The 26,883-nt window shown below is 48.2% G+C and overlaps 1 pseudogene; it reads right to left on the bottom strand.

Moving 5' to 3' along the window:
- Positions 1-1,375: 1,375 nt before the first annotated feature.
- On the bottom strand, positions 1,376-26,325 carry LOC149367573 (uncharacterized; annotated as a pseudogene).
- Between the last annotated feature and the right edge of the window lie 558 nt (positions 26,326-26,883).

Raw genomic sequence — 26,883 nt, forward strand, 5'->3', positions numbered from 1 at the left:
TACCGGCGGACAGTACTTTATGGATTTCCTGAAGAGTAATTGGGTTATTGTAAGGCTCCTTGGTACTGCTGTTTGTTGGGAGTCTGTTTTCCGGCTGTGTTCTTATACTTTAAGAATGACTGTGTATAATGCGAGGAACTGGAAATTGTAGAGAAATGTTCTCCCAGTAGGTCTGCCTGTTCACCGATGCTTGTTTGGGTACCAGGGGGTGTCAGAAAAGGAATTGTGAATGGGGAGAAGCTGCCATTTAGTTTACGAACTTGCTCCCACATTTTTTTGGAAGTGATTGTACTATTTATGGATGATATATAATTCTGCCAGGAAGTTTTCTCAGCACCGCGACGTACGTGACGTGATTTTTCTCTCGCCTTTTTAAAATTCATAAGGTTTTCTTGTGTTGGGTATCGTCGAAAAATTCCCCAGGCTTTATTTTGTTCCTTTTTAGCTTCTTTACATTCTTGTGTATACCAGAACTTGTGGTTTTGTCTTACCACTCCCGAGGACTGAGGAATCGCTAGGCGCGCAGCAGCTATGATACAGGTTGTGAAGATTTCATTCAGTTCGTCAACGCTAAAGCTATCGGAGTATATATTATCCAGGCTGGCCTTTTCTCGAAAGAGTGACCAGTCGGCTAAGTGTAGTTTCCAACGGCGAGGTTTACTTTGGATGATTAAAGGTGACGATGGTATGCTGATAATTACCGGCAAATGGTCACTTCCATAAGGGTTGTCCAGGACTTCCCATTTAAAATCTGTAAAAACTGATGGTGAACTAAAAGATAAATCTAAGGGGCTAGTTTTTCCAGTACTTGGAGAGCAATAGGTGTGCTTTCCTGTATCGAGTAGGCACACATTGTTGCACAGTATAAAATCTTCTAAAATGCGACCTCTAGTATCAGTTTTATCACTTCCCCAGAAGGAGGAGTGGGCATTAAAATCTCCGACTAAAAGATATGGCTCTGGTAGTTGTTTTAAAAGTTCTTCCATGTCCTCAAGTGTTACTGTTATATGTAGTTCAAGATAGATGGAACATAATGTGATCGTTTTAAAATGAAGAACGGTGACTGCAACAGCTTCATATTTGGTTTGAAGTTTGATTTCGCGAGCTGCAACACCACTCTGAACAACGATAGCAGCGCCTCCAGAGAGCCGACATGCTTGCTGTCGGTCGCAACGAAACACTTGATATTTTTTCAGAATCTTTTTGTGTTGCTGGCCTAAATTGGTCTCTTGTAAACAAAAATGACTGGGGAAAGTGAAATTAAAAGATCTGTTACATCACTGTAGTTTTTTATAAGTCCTCTACAGTTCCATTGGATTAAAAATGCCATTTTTGTTGTTTTTCTTGTTTTTTTTTGGAAAGATTGAGCTGAAACCTAAGTTTCTGGCTTTTCGGGTCCCGTTATTCTGGCCCGTCCTTTGCGACGCTCGAGTGAGCTGTGCCGCCCGAGCGGGACGGACGTGCCAGGGGTGACATCCATCACCTCGGAGGAGGTGCTGGAAGCCCGCGAGGAAACCGTGCGTGTGCGGGTTTCAGGCCTCCCACGGCGGGGAGTAGCCTGGTTGTCCGCCGACTCAAGGGACGGCTGGACCTTTTTGGGAGACGACAGGGCAGCTTTCGCTGTCCCTGCCTGGGGCGTTGATGGCGCTGCCTGCGTCCCGGTAAACGAGACTTGGGCAGGCGCCTGATTGCGGTGTGATGCACCGCCCCAGCGCACCACATCTGCGAAGTTTGTCCTAGCTGTGAAGGCGAATGGATTAGACTGTGAAAATCGTTTACGTGCTTCTTTGAATGATATGTTTTCATTTCTTTTCAAAGTTACGATTTCCTTTTCCATCTTCCATGATGGGCAAGACCTAGAATACGCTGGGTGTTCGCCTTCGCAGTTTGTGCAGTGTGGTGATGCTTGACAGTTCTCTGATTTATGGTCTCTTGATGCACATTTTGCACATGTTTGATGGCCACGGCAACTCTGGGAGCTATGACCAAACCTCTGGCAATTAAAACACCGACGCGGGTTTGGAATGTAGGCGCGAACTCGGATTTTTTCATAGCCAGCTTGAATAGATTCAGGGAGTGTGCTACAGGCAAAAGTGAGTACTAAGTGTTTGGTTGCTATTTCCTTGTCATCTTTTCTGATTTTTATTCGGTGCACATTTACAACATCTTGGTCACTAAGACCTTCCAACATTTCCTTTTCGGTGAGCAAAAGAAGATCATCTTCAGAAATTACACCTCTGACAATGTTCAGGGAACGGTGTGCAGTGACAGAGACTGCAACCTCCCCAAAAGACACAATGTTTGGCAGTTTTTCATGTTGCGTGTTATCTTTGATTTCGAGCAATAGGTCACCACTTGCTAGTTTTGTTACCCTGTAGCCGGGGCCCAAGGCATCTGACAGACTCTTAGTAACTATGAATGGCGATATCTTTCTGGCTGGTTGCTTTGTTATTTCGCTATGAATAACATGATACTTTGGGAACGTGTCTTTTCTGGTGAGGAACTGAGCTGTTGCATCGGTCCGCCCTCTTTTGAGAGGGCGATCAGGTTTTGAAAGGGGGGGAGCCATAAAAAATTGATGTTTTTCGGTCATGGTGCCAGCCACCCACCATGGAGTCCAACAAGGGGACGTGACAGGAACTTGAAAGAAAGTCCTGCCCACGCCAGCTGTACACCTTAACTATAACCTAATATGACTCAACTCAGGGTAGTTGGTCACACACGGTTAACCCTCGCCGCCAGGAAAAAGACGAAAAAACGAAGAAGAGAGGAGGATACAGGAAAGTTGTAAGAAAGAAAATAGGAAAGTGAAAGATAGAGGGGCGGACAGGAAAAGGCGACTGCCGATTTCCCCCGGTCGGGTCAGGCCGGAGGTGCCGTCTACAGGAAGCTGGGGCCAAAGTGGTGTGTTGCCTCCGCCGAGGGGCCTTAAGGGTCCAAACGCTCGGCATCGGCTCAACCACCAGGATCCCCTTTTCCCCGGACACGGCGATGCCACGCACGGCTAAGCGCGGATGCTCGGGTCCGTGGTGACGCATGCTCACCATCATCCCCCGGCGGGGATGTCCCTGCGGATGCTCGGGATACCCCGTGGTGTCGCCACTCATCAACGTCTGCATGCTGCAGACGCCCCCCTGCGGGGACGAAACTGAAGTGTACCTCACGCTACTTGAATTGGTACTAACACTCAACTACGTTGAATTCGATTCTTCTTACTACCTTCAAGTATTTGGAACAAGCACTCACCTACGCGAACATTTTTATGGGGCTATTAGAATCTAAACTTCTAAATTCATGTCTAAAAAAAGCACTTATATGCCTCCGTTACATAGACGACATTTTCATAATATGGGAGCATGGCGCTGAGACCCAGAAGGCATTCGTCACACATTTCAAGTCATGCCACTCCAGCATTAAATTCACCTTCAACTCCTCGAAAACGCAAGTCAATTTCCTTGACACCACTGCCCATTTAAAAAATAACAAGCTCAAAACCACACTTTACAGGAAGCCTACTGACCGACAGCAATACTTAGATTTCACTAGCCATCATCCAAGACACTGCAAACAAGGTATATTCGCAGGACAGGCAACGAGACTAAGAAGAATATGTAGCGACGACGATGACTACCTGAAACACCTCCACTCGCTAAAAAAGACACTAATCACCAGAAACCATCCACAGACAACCCTTAATAATGCGTTACAACGAGCAACCACTTTGAAACTAGATGTAGTTCTTAAAAAACGAACAAAATCTAACAGTCAACGACCTCCTGCACTTATAACGAAATATTCAAACGCGCTTCCAAACAAACAATATTCTGCGGAAATACCACCCCATTTTAACTGGTAACGACCGTCTCAAGAAAATATTTCCCGACGCATCAAGGGTAACACACAGGCGCAACACAAACCTGAAGGACATTCTGGTGCATGCTAGGCTCGGTAAGAAACCACCACCGACAGTAACTTCATGCTCTCGACCTAGATGCAAGACATGCAAACATTTAAAAAGGGACACTACGGTTAAAAGAACGGCAAGCGATTTCAGTTTCGATATAAAGACCAGTTTTGACTGCACATCGTCCAATATTATCTACATGCTCCAGTTCTCCTTCTGCCAGAAACAATATATCGGAGAAACCGGGCAAACAATGAGTGCCAGATTAAACGGGCACCGGGCTGACAACATGGAATGAACAGAAGGCAGTGTCGACCCATTTTAATCAACGCCATCACAAATTCGACGAACTGAAATTGTTCATTCTTCAGTCAGGCTTCAAATCGACTAGGGACAGAAAATACAGAGCATTCCTAATCCACAAATTTAAAACACTGCAACCAACAGGGATTAACATGTCCAGAGGAAACCTGGAATCTCTCAGGTACATTCCAGGGTAAGCATAATTTTAAATTAACAAATGTCTTGCACGTGGTCAGACCATTTCCTAGAACCTCGCATAAGTATATTATCGCTCCTTGCACCCTTCCCACGTCATATCTTCCACCAGATTTCCGGCCTTCTCACCCTCACGCTTTGTTCACTTTTTTCCCCCCTAATCCCCTACTTTCAGTTCTATGAAACCATGACATTCCTGTTAACCCCTCCGCCCCTCCCCTTTTGGCTTTCTCTGAACTCGAGCCATTCCCCCCCCCCCCCCCCCTGCCTTGTCCTTCCTTGGAAATGCCCGCCCCCCTTTCATTCTCCTTCCAGTCCCAGCCTATTTTGTTGGCCTTGTTCTCATTTCCCTGTGCCACGCTGACTAATCCTCTTATCTGAGTTTTACAGGCCCACCCAGCGCCTCCCCCCCGTCGCAGCCCCTTCAAAGCCTTTGTTCATTACACACCCCCCGCATATAATTTTTTCCGCTATAGCATCTTAACGAATCAAGATTCACCTCCCTCTTCCTGACACGCATCCCCTCTCACACCACTTTCCTTCCCCCACCCGGGGCCTTCCTCCTCGGAGCGAAGGCCCTATTTAATCCCTGCCAATGATGAACGCTTTGCCCAGACGAAGACAAGTCGCTTTGTCGAAACGTTGGCTCAAGCAACCTGAGGTTTTCCCCTCCCTTGTTCATTTTGTGATCGCCAAGGACCATCTACCACACCCTCTCTCTACCATGGACTCCGGATAAAAGCATTTTGAATGAGAAAGAGTACGGACGCATGAACGTAGGCGGGTGTCTGACGCGTAGAGCGCGGCGACGGCGGCCCCGAAGACGCGTGGCCCAAGTTCGCCCGTATCCGCAACCCTCCCCCCCATCAGCCCCGCGTGCCTCCGCAGCCCGACGCTTCCTGCAACCGGAACTTTCCACCCCGCAGCTAAGCCACCGTTTCTCCCCACTCGCTTTACTCTTGCCTTTGTCCTGTCGCTCTTCCTTGTCCGAAACTTTTATTGCGAAAGCAATACTACTTGCACTTTCACGCCTTTGCCGTGCCGCGGCCGGTGACCACCATTGACGTTCATTTCACCTTGATTGCATTACATTGTATTAGATTGGATTGGATTAGATTAAACTAGACCACATTACATTACGTTAGATTACATTGCATTCCATTGGATTGGATCTGACCGCCGCAGGGCTTTACTGGCAAAAAAAAATGAGCTTCGTTAGCGCGAGTTTCACTAAACACTGCATGCTTAGTGAATTACAGCAAAAACTGGTCGAAATAATATTACGCATGCAACATACCAAACGTGTTTAGCAACAGAAAGAAGCTTACTCCACCCTGCCCACAGGAGTTATCGATTCCTGCCGTTTCTCGTTCTCATCCATTTCATACCCAACAACTCCGGATAAAAGCATTTTATTGATTTATTTATTTACAGAAGACTGCTGGCTTTATTGCAAAGCCTTTAGCAGGAGTGGGTGTAAAATACACTTTGACAAAAAGAAAACCGCCTTGAGGCACACGCAACTCAGCACACAATACCGAAAAAAATGAATGACGAAAAGAAACAACATTATACACTATTAGACGACATCTCGCGTCAAAATGAGCACTGGGGCAAATAAAAAAAAGGAAATGTTGAATGCTGCAAAATTGTTACAAATTCCTAAGCGACGCCGTAAACGACTCCACAGTAGAAGCCTCTACAATATTCGTTTTGAGGACATTCCATTCCCGCACAGTACGGGGGAAGAAATAATTCTTGTATGTTTCAGTGTGGCATGAGTATTCCTTCCCTTTTAGAGAATGGTAGGATCGTGTCGAACGACCCGGGACGAGCTCAATGTACTTGCTGATGTTAATTCCTAATTTGTTGTGAAAAACCATGAACATGCCTCTCGCGGTATCTCCTGAGCTGCAAAGACTCCAAATTTGCTTTCCCAAGTAGCATGGTAGGGGACGTCTGCCAGCTGTATGGTTTGGTTTGGTTTATGGGGTTTAACGTCCCAAAGCGACTAAGGTTATGAGAGACGCCGTAGTGGAGGGCTCCGGAAATTTTGACCACCTGGGGTTCTTTAACGTGCACTGACATCGCACAGTACACGGGCCTCTAGAATTTCTCCGCCAAAGAAATTCTAGCCGCCGCGGCCGGGATCGAACCCGCGTCTTTTGGGTCAGCAGCCGAGCACCATAACCACTGAGCCACCGCGGCGGATGCCAGCTGTATCAATTATAAATAAATCGCACTGACTGTCTTTGAATATTTTCGAGTGTTTTAATGTTTTCTTTAGTATAAGGGTCCCACACAACAGAGGCGTATTCTAAAGCAGATCGGATAAAAGTTTTGTAAGCTAGTAACCTAATTTCCTGCGTGGAGTACCGGAGAGATCTTAAAAAGCCACGTTTTTTCATAGCTTTATTTTTAATATTAGAAATGTGCTTGTTCCACCGTCGGTCAGAGCTAATCGTTAATCCCAAGTACTTGTAGCTGTCCACGGTAGACAGGGGATGGCTATTAATAGTATAGGCAAAACTTAATGGCTACTTCTTCCGCGTGATAGACATCGAAACTGTTTTTTACTCATCTGCCACGTTGAGCACCAATCATGAATTTTAGCCAAGGCGTTATTAAGAAAAAGCTGGTCAGCAGGAGTTCGTATTTCATGATATAATACACAATCGTCGGCAAACAGCTTGATTTTGACAGGAATTTCTTTAACAATGTCATTTATAAAAATTAAAAAGAACAATGGCCCAAGTACTGAGCCTTGTGGGATACCGGAGCTTACCAAAGCTGGGCTCGAACATGCATTGGCCGATTGATATGGACTGAGATCGAGACGATAGATATGCCTGTACCCACGCCAACAGTAGATCGTTTTTCAAGATAGTCTTTAGCTTTAGCAAGAACTTTCTGTGTGAGACGCGGTCAAATGCTTTTTCAAAATCTAAAAAAATGACATGAATTTGACACCGGTTATCAATGGCTGCGGCAAAATCCTGAATCGTCTCCAGAAGTTGGGTCACTGTAGAGAAGCCTCTGCGAAAACCGTGTTGCCGGTCGTCAATTACGTGATTGGTTTCCAGGAAGGCTGATATATGCCCAAAAAGTATATGTTCAAGTATTTTTGAAGAAGTAAACTATAAAGATATTGGCCTATACGAGCTAAGTAGAAATGAATTTTCAGTTTTGGAAATGGGAATAATTTTTCCGTGCTAACAGCCCTCCGGGAGCTCGGCGCTTGACAGAGACCTCTTAAATATGAGCGTTAAGTACTTGGAACACCATTCGGCATAATCTCACAAGAAACGTATTTGGTACGTCATCAATTCCCGGAGTCTTTTTTGCGTCACAACTGAGAAGCAGAGAGAAAACACCTTCTTCAGTTATAGAAAAATCAGTAATAGGCGGACAAGCTGAGTTAAAGTGGGGCTTTCTACCATCATCTTGCGTAAACACAGTTCAAAAGAAATGGTTGAAAGACGAAGCAATCTGTGTCGCATCAGTAACCAGTTCACCGTCAACGACGACGCTGTACACAGGTTTCTTTTTCTTTGATAACTGCCGCCAGAACTTTGCAGGGGACGAAACAAGAAAGTTTTGCATCGATACGTTAAAGCGCTACTCTTTTGCTTTTTTGATACCTTGTTTTAAGTTCACGCGCATATCAGACAGTTTAGCTGCATCAACTGCGGACTGTCTTCGCCGAAGTTTTTTGCGAACTCTCTTAATCTTTCGTCCAATGCGTACAAGTTCCCTCGTCATCCAAGGGCTGCTAGCGCGTAGGGTAATTACCCGGGTAGGCACAAAACGCGAAATGAAATTCAGAGCAAGGTTCTTAAAGAAAGCCCAGAGATTTTCTACTGAGCAGTCGCAGGATTCGTAAAGAACCACAAAATCTGAGAATGAAATATCAAGTAAGTGTAAGACTGCAACATCATCAGCACGCGAGAAGTTTGGCACAACACGTACCGCTTTCTTTTTATTTTTCGGAAGAAGTAATGGAATGTTTAAAGATACCATAACATGGTCTGATATGCCTTCGAAATATTGAAGTAGAGGACCGCGACGAAAGACACCGTTACTAACGAAGAAAAGATCAAGAATGGATTTCTTATCCTTTTGTATACGCGCTGCGTGCTTTACTAATTGAGTTAAATCGTGATCAAGTACGATGTCTACCAGAAGTTCGGCTGATGTGCAGAGCGGCTCTGGAAACTGTTTGTCTCAATTGACGAGCGGCATGTTAAAGTCTCCAGCCAACAGTACCTTACTTGATTGTGCTTTCGTAGTACATGAGAATTCATTGAGTTTCTCAAAGAAAGCACCGTCACTTCGTGGTGGGCGGTAAAACGCGCCAATAACAAGACTAAGTTCATTTAGAATTAGTTTACAAATGACGCATTCAATTCCTTGTATGTCAGGTAGCCTGATTACTTGGAAAGATTCTTGAAAAAGAATTGCAACACCACCTCCGCGAGAAGTCCTGTCTTTGCACATAATTCTGTATCCTGGTGGCGTAATTTCTCGTCAGAGATATCAGAGTGCAGCCAGGTATCGGTGATTATAATGATATGCGGTTTATGCGCCACTACTATACTTTCCAAATCCTCAGACTTGTTCACAATGCTCCGGACGTTAAACTGAGTACATTTTAGCGATTTAGTTTGACTGTTCTGGGAAAGAGTGTATGAACGCATTTTTTTTTCATATACTGGAAGATTTCACTCACAGCAAGAAGATGACTCACAGCGAGCGGCAACATCTCTTTTCTGCGCCCGCGAGCAGGACAGCGCATGCTCACAATGAAAGAGTGCCAGCGGTATACCAGCGGTGCGAGCAGCAGCAGCTCCGCCGGCGAGGTGCCCGGACAGTAGTTCGGAAATGACCGCCAGGGGAGAAGCGACGCTGGTGCAATGAGGATAAAGTTCAACAAGGGGAAGCTTTGGGCCAGTTGGTCAGACATGTTGGGGAGGAGGGATAACCGCAAACTTGACAGGACTGAAGATCGAGAAGAGGACAGGACGAGCGGTAACTAGCAACTGAAGTTTATTGAAAAAAGACATGTTGCAGCAAAGGTTGCATCTGCGCATAGCGTACGGGAACTAAGATAGTAACACGTGGAACACACAAGATAATTAATGATATACATCGAAACGAACAAGAAACGAACAAAAAACAAAGAAATGCCCGTCACAGGTTTAACAGAAACCGGGTCTCTTTATCTAAAAGCGCCACGGAAGGCTCACTCACACACATTTCAAGCCCAAGTTTGCGCATGTGTGCCGCTTCTAAAATCTCCCTTTCGAGCCTCGACCGGCCCCTTCCGATGATGGTGGCTTTGTTGAACTGTGGGTAGCAGCCATCGCATTCCCTGCAGTGTCTCGGCAGATTTGCGCCATTATCAGGTTTCAAGGAGCGGAAGTGCTGTCGCAGCCTATCGTTTAGACATTGACCCGTTTAGTCATTGACCACGTGTTACTATCTTAGTTCCCGTACGCTATGCGCAGATGCAACCTTTGCTGCAACATGTCTTTTTTCAATAAACTTCAGTTGCTAGTTACCGCTCGTCCTGTCCTCTTCTCGATCTTCAGTCCTGTCAAGTTTGCGGTTATCCCTCCTCCCCAAAATGAGGATAAACTTTAGGGGCGCTTGCCGGTATCTCCTGTTCGAACAAGCGTCGTCGCTTCGGCGGGCGCGGTTTTGCGCCGCGCGTCTCTATCATTTCTGATCGATTTCTGCTATCTCCACGTGGCAGCGATTGTGAACCAGCTTGGGCATGATGTCATCACTTTATAAAAGTTGAGTCATCCTCTAATGTTATCTCGCACGCCGGCGGCCCGAGTTCGACTGCGCCCTAGACACCAATCTTATTTTTAATGAATTATCTGCAGCTACTATTTTCCCATGACGGACGCAGTCACAGGGTACCAACTTCCGACGACACGTATTGCGGACACTTCCGGCGTCAACATAGCCTTCTAATGCTTTCATACTGACAATAATAATAACGCTTACGGTACAATAAATGGGTTGCTTCACTCACGTGAGGAGAAGGCATGGTCAGGGAAGCAGGTGTACTCCACGTGGTTCCACAGGAGGCGCTGGCTGCTAAAGACGGCTATCACTTCGGGACTATGGCAACGGACGGACGTGTTTCCCCGACGGACGCGAACCACGAGACGGACGAGCGTGAACGCCGGAATGCGCACAGAGCATCGCAGCACTTGACGCGTGGTTTACGTCGCTGCCTCCCGGCATCGCGCACACAACCGCGGCGTGCCTTGCGCGCTTGAGAACTGTCAGAATTGTGTGCATGCTGCGTGCCTTCCCCGCTGACGATCGCGGAGAGAGAGGCGAAGGTTAGGGAGGGCAAGTGAAGACCCTCGCCAGGGAAAGGAGGAAACATGCAGCCCATTCGCCAAACTGCAGTAACCGATTGTCCACCTTCCCTTTCCTTTGCGCCCATGCCTCCCTCGCATTGTATTGTCCATTTGTTCGCGCTCAATGCTGCCGGAAAGGGGTGTTTTTGGTTCGTGACCGAAGAAGGGACCGCAGTAATCTTGATTGATCACAGCCATGAAGAGTTGTCTCTACGTTTTCCCAGATTACTGTAGACCTGTTATCTCTAAGTTTCCTTTCGGGCTTTAAATAGAGCGATGCAGCGAGCGGCGGGCATTCGTAGTTCGACGACTGACGAGCACGTTTGTTGCTGCCCGAGCTCGTCCAGAACCAGCGAAGTTTTTTTCGGCGCTGGCTTCCTGAGAAGTTTTGAGAAGTGCAGCGGGCCTCGGATCCACTGCGACCCCGAGGTTCCGCAACCAGCCTCCCAGCCCAGGCGCCGTACCTTTGCCGGTGCTCGGGCAACTTCGAGACCTTCAAGCAGCAGCCCAGTCGGCCGCCCGTGACGTCATGGGAGGCCCGGGACCTGCTGCCCCTCCGGTGTTCCGTGCGCCGCCCCCAAAGGCGCACAGTTTTTCGTTCACAGTTACTTCCGACGCGACAGCTGACGACATCGTCGACGGCATCGAGTCGGTTGTCGGCCCGAAAGGGCTAGAGAGCCTCCAGCACCATGGAGGCATGAAGTTCTGCGTTGCCATGGCCTCGGCTGCGGCGGCGGAGAAGATGCTCGTGGAAGGCGCCTTCAACGTGAACGGCACTTCCGTCCCAGTAGCCTGCGTGGGTCCTGCCGTGGTCCACATGACGGCTTTTCGTGTGCCGCTGTTCGTGGGAGACGCGGCGCTGGCGGCGGCACTCAGCTCCTACGGCAAGGTGCTTGACATCACCCATCCCGTCCTCCAGGGCCGTCGTCACGTCGGCAACGGGACGCGCGTGGTCCGGATCGAGATGAAGCAGGCGGTGCCGAACTTCTTGACCGTCCAGGGCCACCGCGTCATGTTTGACTACCGAGGCGTCCGGAAGGTGTGTTCCCGCTGTGGGCAGGACGGCCACATCGGCGCGGCGTGTCGAACGCCGCGGTGCGCTCGCTGCGAGGTGTTCGGCCACGACACGGCCGGATGCGGAGCGGCTTGCAGGCGCTGCGGTGGAAGCCACGCCACAGCGAACTGCCTGCGGCCACGGTCCTATGCGGAGGCCGCCGCCTCGAGGAAGGAACCGAGTAAGGACAACGTGGCCGCAGAAACGCGGAGCCCACCAACCGTCCGGATGCCTGTTGCCGACGCAGGCCCAAAGACCAGCCGCCCGAGGGAGCCCGAATCCGCCCCCGCGACCGAGGTGCCTGAGAAAGAGCAGCACCATGAGGGATCACCTTCAAACGAGGTGGAACCGTTCGCTGCAGTTTTCGCCGAGCCCTTGGCGCCGTTTCCCGGCACAGACACCTACGACACCGTGAGCAGCAGCGACGAGTCGAGCGTGGCGTCGGGCGACCTGGTGGACGTACCGGACAAAGTCACGCCGCTTCGCCTGACAGGCGACTTAACGTGCGGCCAGGTGTCAGGACCGACCACTCCTGGAGGTGCGGACGACGCACGCTTCCCGTCACCAGCCAGCCACACCCTCCCATCGGCGACCCTGGCGTCGGCATCGGCTTCAGCTGCGAGCGTCGCCAAGACCACGCAGCAACCGGTGAGCGAGGCCACAAGCGCCGACGACCCCGAAAATATGGACTTCTCAAGACCCGACTACAAACGTGCCCACCCCCAATCATCGGAATCAGAAGGGACTGTTAACAAACGTTCTAGCAAAAAAGTGCCGCGCGCGCCAAGCGCCGCCCATGGCAGCGCTCTTTAGGTTGTATGTTATGCCGTCGGTGCTCTTGGTAGTCATGGCGGTTGTGCATCTACTCTCCCTGAATGTTCGGGGATTTCAATCCGTAGACAGACAGAGAGAGGTGATGCACTTTGCCAGGGATAAGGGGTCGACATCCTGTTTTTACAGGAATGCAACTTCCGTACTTCACTTGATGTGCTGAATTTCACCACCCGGTTTTCTGTTTTTGCTTATTTTTCGTTGACTGATTCTCACATGTGCGGTTTCGGTGTCGTTTTTGTAAACCCCTGCCTGCGCGCGGGTGCTCATTGCACTTTCGGGCTGGATGGCCGCACTCTTGCGGTCGATTTCACGCTAAACCAGCGGCGAGTACGTGCGTTGGTTGCATACGCGCCGGCACGGCAGTCTAGTCGTTCTGATTTTTTTGAGCGCCTAGACTCATTCCTCCTTGATCCTTACCCCACATTTATAGTCGGTGACTTCAATTGTGTTCTTAACATTGACCGAGACGTCCGCGGACAGGGTCACGGTCGCCGTTATTGCGGTGCCCCCGCGCTCCGCGATCTCGTGACTCAGTTCCGCTTGTCTGACGCGTGGGTTCAGCTTCACGGGGATGCCTTTGGAGCGACGTGGGAGAGAGCACAGTCAGCCAGTCGGATAGACAAATTCTATTTTCCACCAGAGCTCGCTTCGTTTGTCGTCAGCTGCGGGGTTCTCTCGTTCCCTGTAGGCACGCCAGTGATTTCCGATCACCACCCCTTGTCAGTCAGGCTCGACTTTGGTGAAGACACCCCACTTATACTGTTGCGTGGCGCATGGACACGAGCCTACTGGCAGACCCGGAAAGCGTGGCGTCGCTGCGTACGGCGTTGGCCGCATCGTGCAAGAGCTTCGTTGCAACTGATTCTTGGGACACACTCAACACTCGTTGGCAGGCAACTCTGGTGGCGGCCGGTCAAGACCGCAGACGCCGTGTAACGCACGCACTTAATGACACCCTCAAGCGCATCCGTATAGTGCAAAGGGGAGCTCCGTTAACCTTTGCTATGAGCGATTACCTGTGCCTACTTAAAGCACGCTACCACGTGTTACTCTGCCAGTCATCACGGGCAGCTAGTCGAGGAGTACGAGATCCTTGCGAGGAGTACGAGATCTTGTACGCAACCCAGACTATCCCGGGAGAACACTCCTCACATACTTTCTGGGTACAGCGCGTAACGTGTTTTTTACACAACACGTGGTTGGCCCTACAGCCGAGCAGCCGCCGGAATTTTTCGTTAACGTGCGTCGCACACTGGCGTCGTTGACTGCCAGCGCGCCCGATCTGGATGTTGATGAAACCCCGCCCTCCAGGATGTGTGAAGCACTAACGGTCGCTGCGCTGACCCGCGAACAACTCCAGAAAACGAGACGGGCACGCTGGCGCCAACTGACCTCAGCGGCGCTTCCTGCAGATGTCAGGGACTTCGGCTGGCTGCGAGGCTTGCGGGTCCTGCCCACAAGAGACCGCCTTGCGGCATGGGGCGTGGCGCCCTCCGCCCGATGCCCGCAGTGCGGTCTCTTTGAAACTTTGCAGCACGCAATGTTTGAGTGTGTAGTTTCGCGCACCTTTTGGATATTAGTGTCACGCATGTTTTTAACCCGCCTGGAAGCGCGCACTAGTTCTCCCGAAGTGTTTCAAAATATGCTCCTGTGTGTCGGCATGTTCGTTTTGTGGCGTCAGCGTGGAGCGGCTTCCTTAAATGGGCGTCCGCAAAGAACAATGTTTCCAATGTTGCAGCGCCTCCGCACGCGCCTCTTTGAACAAGCATGCGTGGACGCTCTGTCAATGAGCGAGGCTGAGTTCTTGCGCAAATGGTCGACATACTTTATCGCCCTGCGCGGCGGTCGAGTGTCGGCTTTCTTACTGCCATACTGACATGCTCTGTGCTGCGTCACTGCGCACGTGCTTGAAAGATCAGAGTTCAGTTCAACTGTTTTGTTTGCTATTTTTGTTCCTTTAGAAAAAAGTAAACTTCTCTTTCCACGCTGCTGTCGAGTGCTGCTGCTTTCCACGCCGCCGCCGAGTGATTCATTTCGTTTGCGGGCGCAAGTCAGGCCACATAAAGAGCTTCGTTTGCAAGTCTCGTTGCTGTCTTCCTGACCGCTGGACTGCCGTCACTAAAACGTGACAATATGGGCATACGCGCAAAGGACGGCCCTTCTGGCCGTCCTTTGGCAGTAGGAATTTAGGCGTCCTCCTCCCCTCTTCCGTTTGAACCCTCAGCTGCGTGCACTTATTTATGTGAAGCGACAAGCTTCACTAGGCTCGTCAACACCGCGCTTCGCGTGGGCCACCCCTGGGAGCCACCGTGGCGCGCCCTTCCTCTCCTTGCCACTCCCTTCGTTCTCCTCCTCGCCACCGGTTTACCCTTCGCCGCTGCCGCGCGGTCTCTGCCGCCGTACCAAGAGAAGGTTCTTTCGCATGGCTTTGCGATAACGCGTGAGCGGCGGCGGCGGCCGTAGAAGAGGCGCAGACATTCGCCTTGGAAGGAAGAAAAGAAGTTGAGAGGACATAGTAGTAGCGCTTAAAAAAACAAGGACGACAGGGTAGAGAAAGACAACACAGGCGCTAGATGTCTTGCCTTAAATGTCTTACTTTCTAGTTCATTGGGCCCTGTCTTCCCCCCTTCTTTGTGTGTCTAGCGCCTGTGTTGTCTTTCTCTACCCTGTCGTCCTTGTTTTTTTTAAGCGCTACTACTATGTCCTCTCAATCCAAACACCAACTATCCCAGCTTTCTGCCTTATATAAGAAAAGAAGACCCAGAAGTGATAGCGAGGGAGTCGGCTCAAAATCTACACCGCTCTCGTGGTGCTCCCAGTGCCTTGTGCGCGAACTGCGTCAGCCACGACGTCAAACAAAGCATAAAGGCAGCTTTTCGCTTGTATATCCAGGCTTAACCAGAGCTAAGCCAGTGCGATTTTTTTTGTGTCCAGTTTACATTCTCAGGTTGCTTATTTCCTCTAGAATTTTCCATCGCGTGCTGAAATATATATCTTCCCCGCCTTGCGTCGATTTGCCCCGATTTTGTGTGGATCAAAGATAGAAAAAGCGCGCTTGCGTGCGTGTGTGTGTGTGCGTGTTCGCGCGCGCGTACCTGGTATTTGAAGGGACAGCTGTTATTTACACACTGCCTGTTGTCAGGCGACTATAACATGCTTGTAATCATTTTCTGGAAATTCTTTTTCCCCCCGGTATTTTATTCGACTCTGAAACGCGATGTCAAGACTGGCAAGCCATGGAAGAACAGTTGCAGCTGCTTTCCTGTCTTGCTTCAACTTCCCGTAATAATGCACGGGCTTAAAGAAGAGTGCATGCCTTGGTAGTTTCCGAACCAGTGTATTGAGCGGACTACTGTTCATTACTTGAATGTAACCGGAGTGTATTGTCGTATTTATTGCACAGGAAACACGCAAGAAACATGTGTACAGTCATGAAATTTATGAGCGTGAACACGGGAGCGCATTGCAAGTATCCTCAAGCCCTACTTGTGGCGACACGTGGCGGCTGCTTTTATCAACGTGGTGGAAAAGGCTATGCCGCCTTGCCTGCTTCCAGCAAGCCGAAGGTCACACCTCCCTTTGCACTTTGTTTATGAAGGCGGCCGCCGCGTATCGCCACAAGTAGGGTTCGAGGCTATCTGCCACGCGCTGCTGTGTTCATGCTCAAAAATTTTATGACTGTACTTTCGTGTTGAGCCCGCCCTTTGGTTTCTTGGGTTGGAAGCAAATCATTTTCAGATGGGGCAGTTGCCATGCATTCACATATTCGCAGCAAAATAATTGGCTTCCGATTTTATTCCACACAATACCGTCCATTGCTTGCGAAGCAATTTTTTTTCAGTAAATACGAAATGATTAGACGCATCGACCAGATCGCATTCTGTCGGATCTGGAGTGCGCCAATTTTTCAACGAATTTATCAAGTAAAATGAAGGCGAAAGCGATTACATGCACAGTTTTTGCTGGTCAAACCAGTTAGTTTACTGTAGACGGCACTCTCTAGGCTTCAGCTGTCGACGGCATGTACTTTCATCGTAGTGGTTATTCGGCTCCCCCTGGTAATTCATGAATAGAACAACCGATGCCACAGAGGTAAGGAAAGTGGTTTTATTAAACATGGTAAATGGAAGGAAAAAGATCATTGCTAGCCCCGGCATCTGCTATCGCTGCTCGAAGCACCTGAGCTGGGGCAGCGGAAATAAATAATAGCAGGCAGTGTGCAGAAGTGAAATGAAAGAAGTGTGGGGATAGTAGAAAGGTCACGGGGAGAGGTACACTGGCAATAAATCTATTTAAATATTTACATATTAACATAATTACAAATATACAGGTGGCACGCGCGTGGAGGTCTTGCAGTACAAACACAGGCGCAAGAAACAAAGCACAATACAGCTGGAGTGGGGCGTCCAGCTGTTCATCGCTCAAGGTGGCACACGCGGAACGTTCGGTCACTGCACGTAACTACCCGGCGGAGAACAGGCGGGTCGTCAAGCCCGTCTTTTCGAGGAATGCAGAGAGGTTCACCATTGTTCGCTCACTGACGCGCGCGCTGTCCGGCGGGCACAACAGCATCGTGAGAGCGTCTGGGAGAATGCCCTGTAGGCCGCGAGCATGTCACGACGAGCATCGGCGAACGCGGTACATTGAAGGAGCAGGGGCTCTAGAGTTTCAATCAATCAATCAATCAATCAATCAATCAATCAATAAATCTTTATTTTGCATTTTTACTACAAATAAAAATGCAGGGAGTGGGGACAAAAAGCTGCTCTGAGGCAAGCTTGACTGGGTCCCCACCCCCTTTACATGGCAGTTTGTGCAGCAGTTATGGATGAAATGTTGAGTGTTTAAAAGAGAACAATTTACAGCGCATGCGATTTTCGCGCAGGAAATGAATAATGTTACAAATGCAGTCTTTTACAATATAAAAAATACAACAAAATGCAACAAACACTCGCGTGATAGCAGACCTGAAAAATGACAATGTTAATAAACAAACTCGCCTGAATATAAGGAAAAAGAAATAGTAAAGACAAATGGACACAACTACAGTACTCTGGGATGAAATGACGTGTTACAAAAGCTCTGTTTTTGGTTATGAAGATGGTTGACACTGTTAAACGCCATGAAACTGGTTGATGAAATGAAGTTTTATATTACATTTAGTGGCTGTTTGCAGGTCGATTTCCATCATTAATAATTTGTTCAATAATCTCGGAAGGCGATTTTCGACGCTATCTAGCCCGTGTGTTAGCCTGGTGAATGGCACGTGCCATGTTCCTTTATTCCGAAATACATACCCCCTGTCAGGAAGGCTTTTTAAACTACATAAAGACAAAAATGCATTGCTATTAGTTTTTAAGCTATGTTTATATCTCATCGACAGGTTAAAGTCATATAATGTTGGAAAAGGTATAATTTTGTATTCATAATAGGTATTATGTAATGGGCTTTCACTTGGAATGTTGACTACGTGACGAAGGGCTTTCTTCTGCAGAGAAAAAATCTTATTTATGTTTTCTTTTGACGTTGTGCCCCATACAAGTCCGCAGTAATTTAGTTGAGCATAGAACAACGCGTTATATATTAATAGCTTAAATTTCAGTGGTAAAATATAACGAAGCCTCCAGAGTACTCCTGATATTTTGGCAAGATTGGTTAATATATGCTGCACGTGTGAGTTCCATGATAAGTGCTGATGAAATGTCACACCAAGTGTCTTTGCTTCTGAAACCACTTCAATAGGATTATTGCCGATATGAATGTTAAAGTTATAAGGGAGTAATTACTCATTGACGTCCACCCGAGCGCAGCCATACGGCCACAAAGGAAAGCTATACAGCTTTCACAGAAACTTCGTAGTTAAAGAAAAATTCGTCCTGGTCCGGGGTTCGAACCCGGGACCACCGCTACACCGGAGCAGTCGCTCTACCAATTGAGCTAACCGGGACGGCAAGCTTATGGTAGGGCGAGAGCGAATTGATCAATAACTCGAAGTGGGAACAGTGTTGACCAAATATTTAGGGGAATCCCCCAAGGTGGAGAAGATTTGTAATAAGGGAGTAATTACTCATTGACGTCCACCCGAGCGCAGCCATACGGCCACAAAGGAAAGCTATACAGCTTTCACAGAAACTTCGTAGTTAAAGAAAAATTCGTCCTGGTCCGGGGTTCGAACCCGGGACCACCGCTACACCGGAGCAGTCGCTCTACCAATTGAGCTAACCGGGACGGCAAGCTTATGGTAGGGCGAGAGCGAATTGATCAATAACTCGAAGTGGGAATAGTGTTGACCAAATATTTAGGGGAATCCCCCAAGGTGGAGAAGATTTGTAATAAGGGAGTAATTACTCATTGACGTCCACCCGAGCGCAGCCATACGGCCACAAAGGAAAGCTATACAGCTTTCACAGAAACTTCGTAGTTAAAGAAAAATTCGTCCTGGTCCGGGGTTCGAACCCGGGACCACCGCTACACCGGAGCAGTCGCTCTACCAATTGAGCTAACCGGGACGGCAAGCTTATGGTAGGGCGAGAGCGAATTGATCAATAACTCGAAGTGGGAACAGTGTTGACCAAATATTTAGGGGAATCCCCCAAGGTGGAGAAGATTTGTAATAAGGGAGTAATTACTCATTGACGTCCACCCGAGCGCAGCCATACGGCCACAAAGGAAAGCTATACAGCTTTCACAGAAACTTCGTAGTTAAAGAAAAATTCGTCCTGGTCCGGGGTTCGAACCCGGGACCACCGCTACACCGGAGCAGTCGCTCTACCAATTGAGCTAACCGGGACGGCAAGCTTATGGTAGGGCGAGAGCGAATTGATCAATAACTCGAAGTGGGAACAGTGTTGACCAAATATTTAGGGGAATCCCCCAAGGTGGAGAAGATTTGTAATAAGGGAGTAATTACTCATTGACTTCGAGTTATTGATCAATTCGCTCTCGCCCTACCATAAGCTTGCCGTCCCGGTTAGCTCAATTGGTAGAGCGACTGCTCCGGTGTAGCGGTGGTCCCGGGTTCGAACCCCGGACCAGGACGAATTTTTCTTTAACTACGAAGTTTCTGTGAAAGCTGTATAGCTTTCCTTTGTGGCCGTATGGCTGCGCTCGGGTGGACGTCAATGAGTAATTACTCCCTTATTACAAATCTTCTCCACCTTGGGGGATTCCCCTAAATATTTGGTCAACACTGTTCCCACTTCGAGTTATTGATCAATTCGCTCTCGCCCTACCATAAGCTTGCCGTCCCGGTTAGCTCAATTGGTAGAGCGACTGCTCCGGTGTAGCGGTGGTCCCGGGTTCGAACCCCGGACCAGGACGAATTTTTCTTTAACTACGAAGTTTCTGTGAAAGCTGTATAGCTTTCCTTTGTGGCCGTATGGCTGCGCTCGGGTGGACGTCAATGAGTAATTACTCCCTTATTACAAATCTTCTCCACCTTGGGGGATTCCCCTAAATATTTGGTCGAATGTTAAAGTTGTAGATAATTGGCTTTTGATAGGGTGTAAACAGGACAGCTTTGGTTTTTGCACTGCTGATCTGCAGGGAATTTCTATTGCTCCATTCGTATAGGTTTTGTAGTGTCAAATTTACGTTATTGCACAAATCACTGGGATTATCTGATTGAACAAAAATACTTGTGTCATCGGCATAAACAATAAGTTGTGATTCCTCGGCTATATTCCCTATATCATTTATATACAAGTTAAAAAGCTGTGGCCCCAATATGCTGCCCTGAGGAACGCCTGCATTCAAGTTCATAAGAGAAGAAAAATTGTTATTTATAGCAACGCACTGTTTTTGGTTTGAAAGATATGATTTGAGAAATTCCAAGGCAATGCCTCGAAACCCATAAAATTCTAATTTTGCTATCAGCGTTTGGTGATTTAAACTGTCGAATGCTTTTGTGAAATCTATGAAAGTGCCCATTATTAATTTCTTATCCAAAAATGAATTAAGGATGATTTCTTTTTGTGTTAGTAAGGCTAACTCTGTGGACATACCTTTTCGGAAGCCAAACTGGAAAGGGGAAATTAATGAATGCTTATTGCAGAATGAGTCCAGCCTCAGCAATACTAACTTCTCAAGCGGTTTTGAGAGAACGGGAAGGACAGATATGGGGCGATAGTTTGAAAATGCATTTTTATCGCCTGATTTATAAATAACAGTCACTTTAGCACGTTTCATGCTATCGGGAAATACACCTGATGACAAACATAAGTTGTATATGTGATTGAGCACAGGCAAAATGTAGTCTAAGACAAACTTGATCGGTGTAATTCTAAGACCATCAATATCTCTTGTGTTGCTATTGCTTAGTGATGTAAAGACCGAACGTATTTCATTCTCAGAAGTTGGATAAAAAAAAGCGGTATGTTCGTTACGATTACGCAAGTAGCTCGTCACACGTTCATCATGACCACTTTTTACTAAGTTAACAAAATAGGAGTTAAATGCGTCTGCGAGTTGAAAGCTCTCGAGAGTTTTTGCGTTTTGTGTTACTTGAATATCGTCATTTCTCGATTTATTGCGGTTCATCATGGTATTTAGAGCGCGCCATAGCTCATTGTTGCGATTATTTGCCCTGCCAAGTAAGCTGTTAAAATAAGCCTGTTTTGCATTTCGAAGAAAGCGTCTCACGAAATTTCTGTACTTTTTAAAATTAGCGAGGTCTGCTGGGTTCCTATTTTTTATGAATTGCGCATACATGGACGTCTTCTTACGGATCATAGCAAGGCATTCAGCCGTAATCCAAGGCTTCCGTACCTTTTTAGGTTTTTTAACATTTTTAATTTTGAAGCAATCCCTGTAAACGCGTTTGAAAATATCGAGGAAAATATCGTATGCCTCATTTGCTTGGCGAGATTCGAACACGGCGTCCCAGTTTGTTAAGGAAATTTGAGTCCGAAAATTATCAAGCGCATTAGGAGATATGTCCTCAACTGTGAACGTTTCTAGAATAGCTTTTCTTTTATTCTGAGTATTAGCATTCCAAAACATATATATTGGCAAGTGGTCGCTTATACTAGTCGCAATAACACCAGCCTTTATATCGTCTATGTAACGTTGGGTGATGAGCATATCTACTAGTGATTCTGATTCTACTGTGATGCGTGTTGGCTCTGTAATGAAGTTCTTGAAGTCGTGTGACTCAAGGAGTAATGTGAAATCCTGTGATGCCGTACTATGTTTAAGAAGATTAATATTTAGGTCACCACCTATAACTAGTTTTAATTGGTTGCTATTGACAAAAGAGAACATGTTTTCCAGGAACTGGTAAAAGGCATCTAGATTTCCAGAAGGTGGGCGGTATATAACTGTAAACATATTGCAGCCACAAACGACAGAAAGTGCCTCATAATTTTCATTTGAGATTGAAAAATCTGATAGTAAGCTTGCGGGCAATCCGGCTTCCACTAGTTGTAGTACTCCTCCACCGCGTTTGCTTTGCCTATTTAAATAATAGGTAGTGTACCCAGGTAGGGTCAAGACATCATATTCAGTTGTAAACCAAGTTTCAGTTAACATTACAATCTGAAATTTAAAAGAGAATTCATTAAGAAATTGCGATATGTCCTTGCAGATTGTACATTACAATGGAAAAAACCAAAGTTCCCCCCTTCCTGGGGAAAAACAACGTCATGTGGTTCAATCATGGCGGGCTTAGGAATAATGCACGTTTTGTTGCCGCGAGAGAGAACAGATATACGGTGGTAGGAATATCGGGCACACGATTGGCAGCAGTGGCAGCGGGCACAGCACTTGCGCTGTATACCTGACCCATTCACTCTGCACATCGCAGGCTGTTCGGATTCCTGATAGCGAAGCATCACCGTATCACGGAACTATCCCACGGAACGCCGACTGTTTCTGCCCGTGGCCAGCGGTAGCTCTCAACCGTCCTGCGGCGCTGCCAGCCGGCAGCTGAAACGCCCATTGGCCCTTGCAGTGGGTGGCATCTTGGACTACCGCTATATAACCGGAAAATCTACTGTCAACGCTTCTTGGCAGCAGTGGCAGCGGGCACAGCACTTGCGCTGTATACCTGACCCATTCACTCTGCACATCGCAGGTTTGTGACCTTATATTTACTCTGTCTGTTTTAGTGCACCTTCGCCACTGCTGCTGCTGCCTGATTGTGCTTCCATGTTACTTTCTGTGCATAGCCTTTAGCAGCCTCCCCGCACATCAAACTCTTGACAGTGTTGTGTGAAACTTTCTTACCTGCTGTAGACCTCTAATATGTCGAAGGCTGCTATTGCAGAGTTAAGGCTTGAATTCGAGGAAAACCTTGCACAGTGTAAACAGGAAATGGAAGATAAAATAGCGGAGCTTAAAGCAACAGTGGAATTCCTCAGTGAAAAGTACGAGGAAAGTAAAACATTGCTGGAGTCTACGCAAGCAGAAAATGAAAAACTGCGAGAAGAAAATCAATCCCTGAGCGCAAAGCATGAGGCCTTCGAAACGAAACTGGAAACTGATGAGGACAGGCTGACTCAGTGTGAGCAATACTCCCGAAATTGCAACTTAGAGATCAAAGGTGTCCCTGTGCGACAATGGGAAAATCTTGCAGACATTCTCGGCAAGATTGGCGAAAAGGCCGGCGAGCCAATCGATGCATCAGACATCGAAATTGTGCACCGTGTGCCAGTTGCCAAAAAGTCTAGCCATGAAAACATTGTTGTCCAGTTTGTACACCGCAAGAAACGTGACGCAGTCTTGGAAAAGGCTCGTAAAGCTAACATTGTGGGAACTGACCTTGGTCTAGACACTTCTGACACCGTCTATGTCAATGAGCATCTGTGTCCTCAGCTGAAAAGGCTCCTCGGAAGCGCGGTGGCGCGAAAACGCGAGGTTGGATGGAAATTTGTTTGGGTTCGAAACGGCCGCATTTTTGCACGAAAAGCTGAAAACTCGCCATTGCTTAAAATTTTTCGTATGTCTGACCTGTCCAAGATCATTTAAACAACTTCCGGGTGCCACAAAGCGATTTCAGAGTTCAGTCTTATCAGTCATGGAAACATTTCTGCGCGATTATGCTGCCGCGCGATTATGCTGCCGTTTCCGCCGCACCACATCTGTCACAGAAGGCAGGGCATGTCAAGAGGCAAGGCAGTCATTCTAGCTGCTGGGCTGCCTGCTGGTTACCTCAGGCAGTGCTTTTTTTCCTTTTTCCCTGGCCTCAAAAGCAATTCTGTTCCAGCCTGGGCTGCGCACTTCCATGGAGCGAGCAACGCGGGAGTCTACAATTTCTGGAAGAAGGCAGTCTCTATAAAAATGTACCAGGAATGGCTTCATTTTCGCCGCCCAGAAATTGTCATCTCGGCGTACCTCTTGCACTTGTATTCCTTTTCTTGTATACACTACGAAGCCACAGATATTCCTTCTGGTGACATGAAGCTGGCCCTGCACTTGGTAAAAATATCTGTGCGATCGTCTAAGCACTGGACCACCTTCTTTTTGCTTTTTCTCTGAAAACTTTTGCGCTACTTCCTGGGGCTCATATTCCTTTGCAGTTAACGGGCATTTCACCTCTACTATTCGGTCCTCGTCAACTATCCTGTCAGGTGACGCTGCCAGGAATCCACGCTCAAGGCCAACAAAAAGCATACATGGTTGAACAACTCTGCTCATCTGTGCTCCATATTGTTACGCGGCGGCCAGCCGAAGAATGAGACGTGGTGAACCATGGCTATGAGATGATTTAATGGCCGCTGGCCTAGCGCGAGCGCTCCGTCCCGCGCCACTGCCAGCTTCGTCTTCGTCACACTACCCGGGGCCTCCGAGCGATCGTCCCGATCGGTGATGAACAGACGGCGAAATGGCGATGGTCTTGAGTGGGGGGGGGGGGGGGGGGGGGTTGAACAGGATGTAGAAGATGGTGCAGTGCTGGCCGCCACGATGAGAAAGATGAGAGAATGAGTCCCGGTCCACGAAGCATCCGGGCCGTAGGGTGCCAGGAGCTGACGGCCGAGGTCTCTGGACGCACCGAACGGCAGAGGCAGGGGGACGGTGTCTTCACGTTTGGGTCAGTGGGGTCTTGGGTCGGTGGGGTCTTGGGTCCGTAGGGTCTTGGGTCGTCGTGTACTGTGGTCCGGGCGGGGGACGGGGCTGGGGTCAGCGTCGAGGTCGGTTCAGGTCGGGCGGGCTGGGGCACGGCCGTGCGGCGCTGACCAGGTACTCACGGCCGACGTCCACGGCAGGCCCAGGACGCTGAAGCTCCGTGACCAGGATGGCGATGAAGGGACCCCAGCACCTCACACCAAATGTTACGCGGCGGCCAGCCGAAGAATGAGACGTGGTGAACCATGGCTATGAGATGATTTAATGGCCGCTGGCCTAGCGCGAGCGCTCCGTCCCGCGCCACTGCCAGCTTCGTCTTCGTCACTATATAGCTGGAGTGCAACGCTCTCATGCTGCTTGCCGTGCTCCGTGGCAGAATTTGTGAAGCTCTTTGGGTGAAGCAGGGCCTTGACCAGTGTGCCACAGGGTGCGCAGTCCTTTCTTACGCATACAACGTGGAAATTTGAAGCAGTGAGGCGAAGCCCCTTTTGCTCGAACCAATTCGAATTGTCTGCCTGCCCCCGTGTTTGTGCCTCATTTTGTTCGCATCGTTCCTTATCAACTTGGAGCTCTTGTAGCTGCCTTTCTGCTTTCTCAGCTAACTCCTCAGGTGACATGTCTGGCTTCATGCAATTGGCCCCATAATGAGGTGATGAGGTGCTAGCGGCACGGATCTTCTGTTCATGCTGGCTGTCAAAAAGTCGTCTTTTCCTAGGCAATCGCCGGTCTTTTGCAGCCATTTTCTTTTTGGGATACTTCATGTAGACAGCGCCGGGGATATGGCAAATCATAGCTTTACTAATTTGTGCGTGCCACTGGGGCCCCCAGGTGAGCCCAGCAGCTTCGCAGCGATGCTCATAAGTACCCTTTTGGCACCGGTTGATCTGCTTGCCGCCATAAAGCTTAGCAACAAGAGACATGAGGACTGCCGCAATGTTGCTTGTGTCCGCTTTTTCCGCAATACTGTTGGCTGCAGTCATTATCTTTGTTTTCAGCATGGTAGGGAGCGTCCAGAATAAGTCTTCACCCTTGGTGGGGTCCCAGAAATAGCTTTTAGAGTCATTATGACACCCAAACACATGTTTTGGGCCATTTCTCAAGTCAGTGGCCAAATCACGAACAAGCTGTCTTTCATCAGCAGCATCCTTTCGCAACATTTCGGCATAGTGACGGACAGCCTTGCGCACAACATTCTCTATGCGCTTTATTATCGGGCCTGATAACATTGGCCGACCACCCGGGCTTCCTTAGCAATGGCGTAGAGGCGGGAAGTGTAACACTTGACAACATGGTTAGCACACTCATGCTTTCGGATGAAACGACCGTAGCCAACCTTTGACTGCATCTGGTAGCAAAAAGACGAATCTCCATCTCCTATAAAGGTGTGGCAGTGAACTCCGTGCATCTCCATGCTTCGCTGGAAACCCTCAACAAGGACACCTGAGCTTTGGTCCCAGTTTTGTAGCATGTGTGCTTCTTCCTTTTCCTGGCAAAGAACTCACAAGTGCTGCACAGTTTGTTCCTCCCCCCTAGTATAGGAGCTTTTTTGTGCGCTTACCTAAGATGACGGCCTTTTGAGAGGATTCGTGCATTGGAACAAACGAAAAGGCTGAATTATCTGTGTGGCGGTAATTTTCTTTTCTTGTGTATGTTTTCCGGTGCTTCAATTTGATAAAACTTATGAGTGCTGAGGTCTTCGCAAGTTTATCGCATATGTGCATTGGCTGTCTGTTCTAATTCAGCGCAAAAAGATGTAATGTGAATCATCAGCACCTAAAACATTTATAGTTCGAAATCAGGCAGGAACCACAAAACAAAAGACAAAGAGAGCAACAGCTGCACACAGTGGAATATTCCGCACTACACATACAAAGTCGCATGGAAACAAAACTTAGGAATATGCCAGTGCTCGTCAGTGGCGGTCCCAGCGATTGGTTCTAGGGAGGGGGGGGGGGGGGGAAGGGGGGCGGCGCACTGACTTTCGCCTACAAAACATGAAAAAGAAATAGAAAAAAAGCGATTTTTATTTACGATACGATGTTATACCATAACTCATGCTTTGAATGCTAACGGCAACGTTAACAATATTCATATGTAATTCATATCTGTTTATGATTTATGTATGAATATTGCTCACGTAACAATTAACT

The sequence above is a fragment of the Amblyomma mixtum genome, chromosome 1, assembly GCF_055824585.1.
Source record: "Amblyomma mixtum isolate Tamu chromosome 1, ASM5582458v1, whole genome shotgun sequence".
Classification (NCBI taxonomy): domain Eukaryota; kingdom Metazoa; phylum Arthropoda; class Arachnida; order Ixodida; family Ixodidae; genus Amblyomma; species Amblyomma mixtum.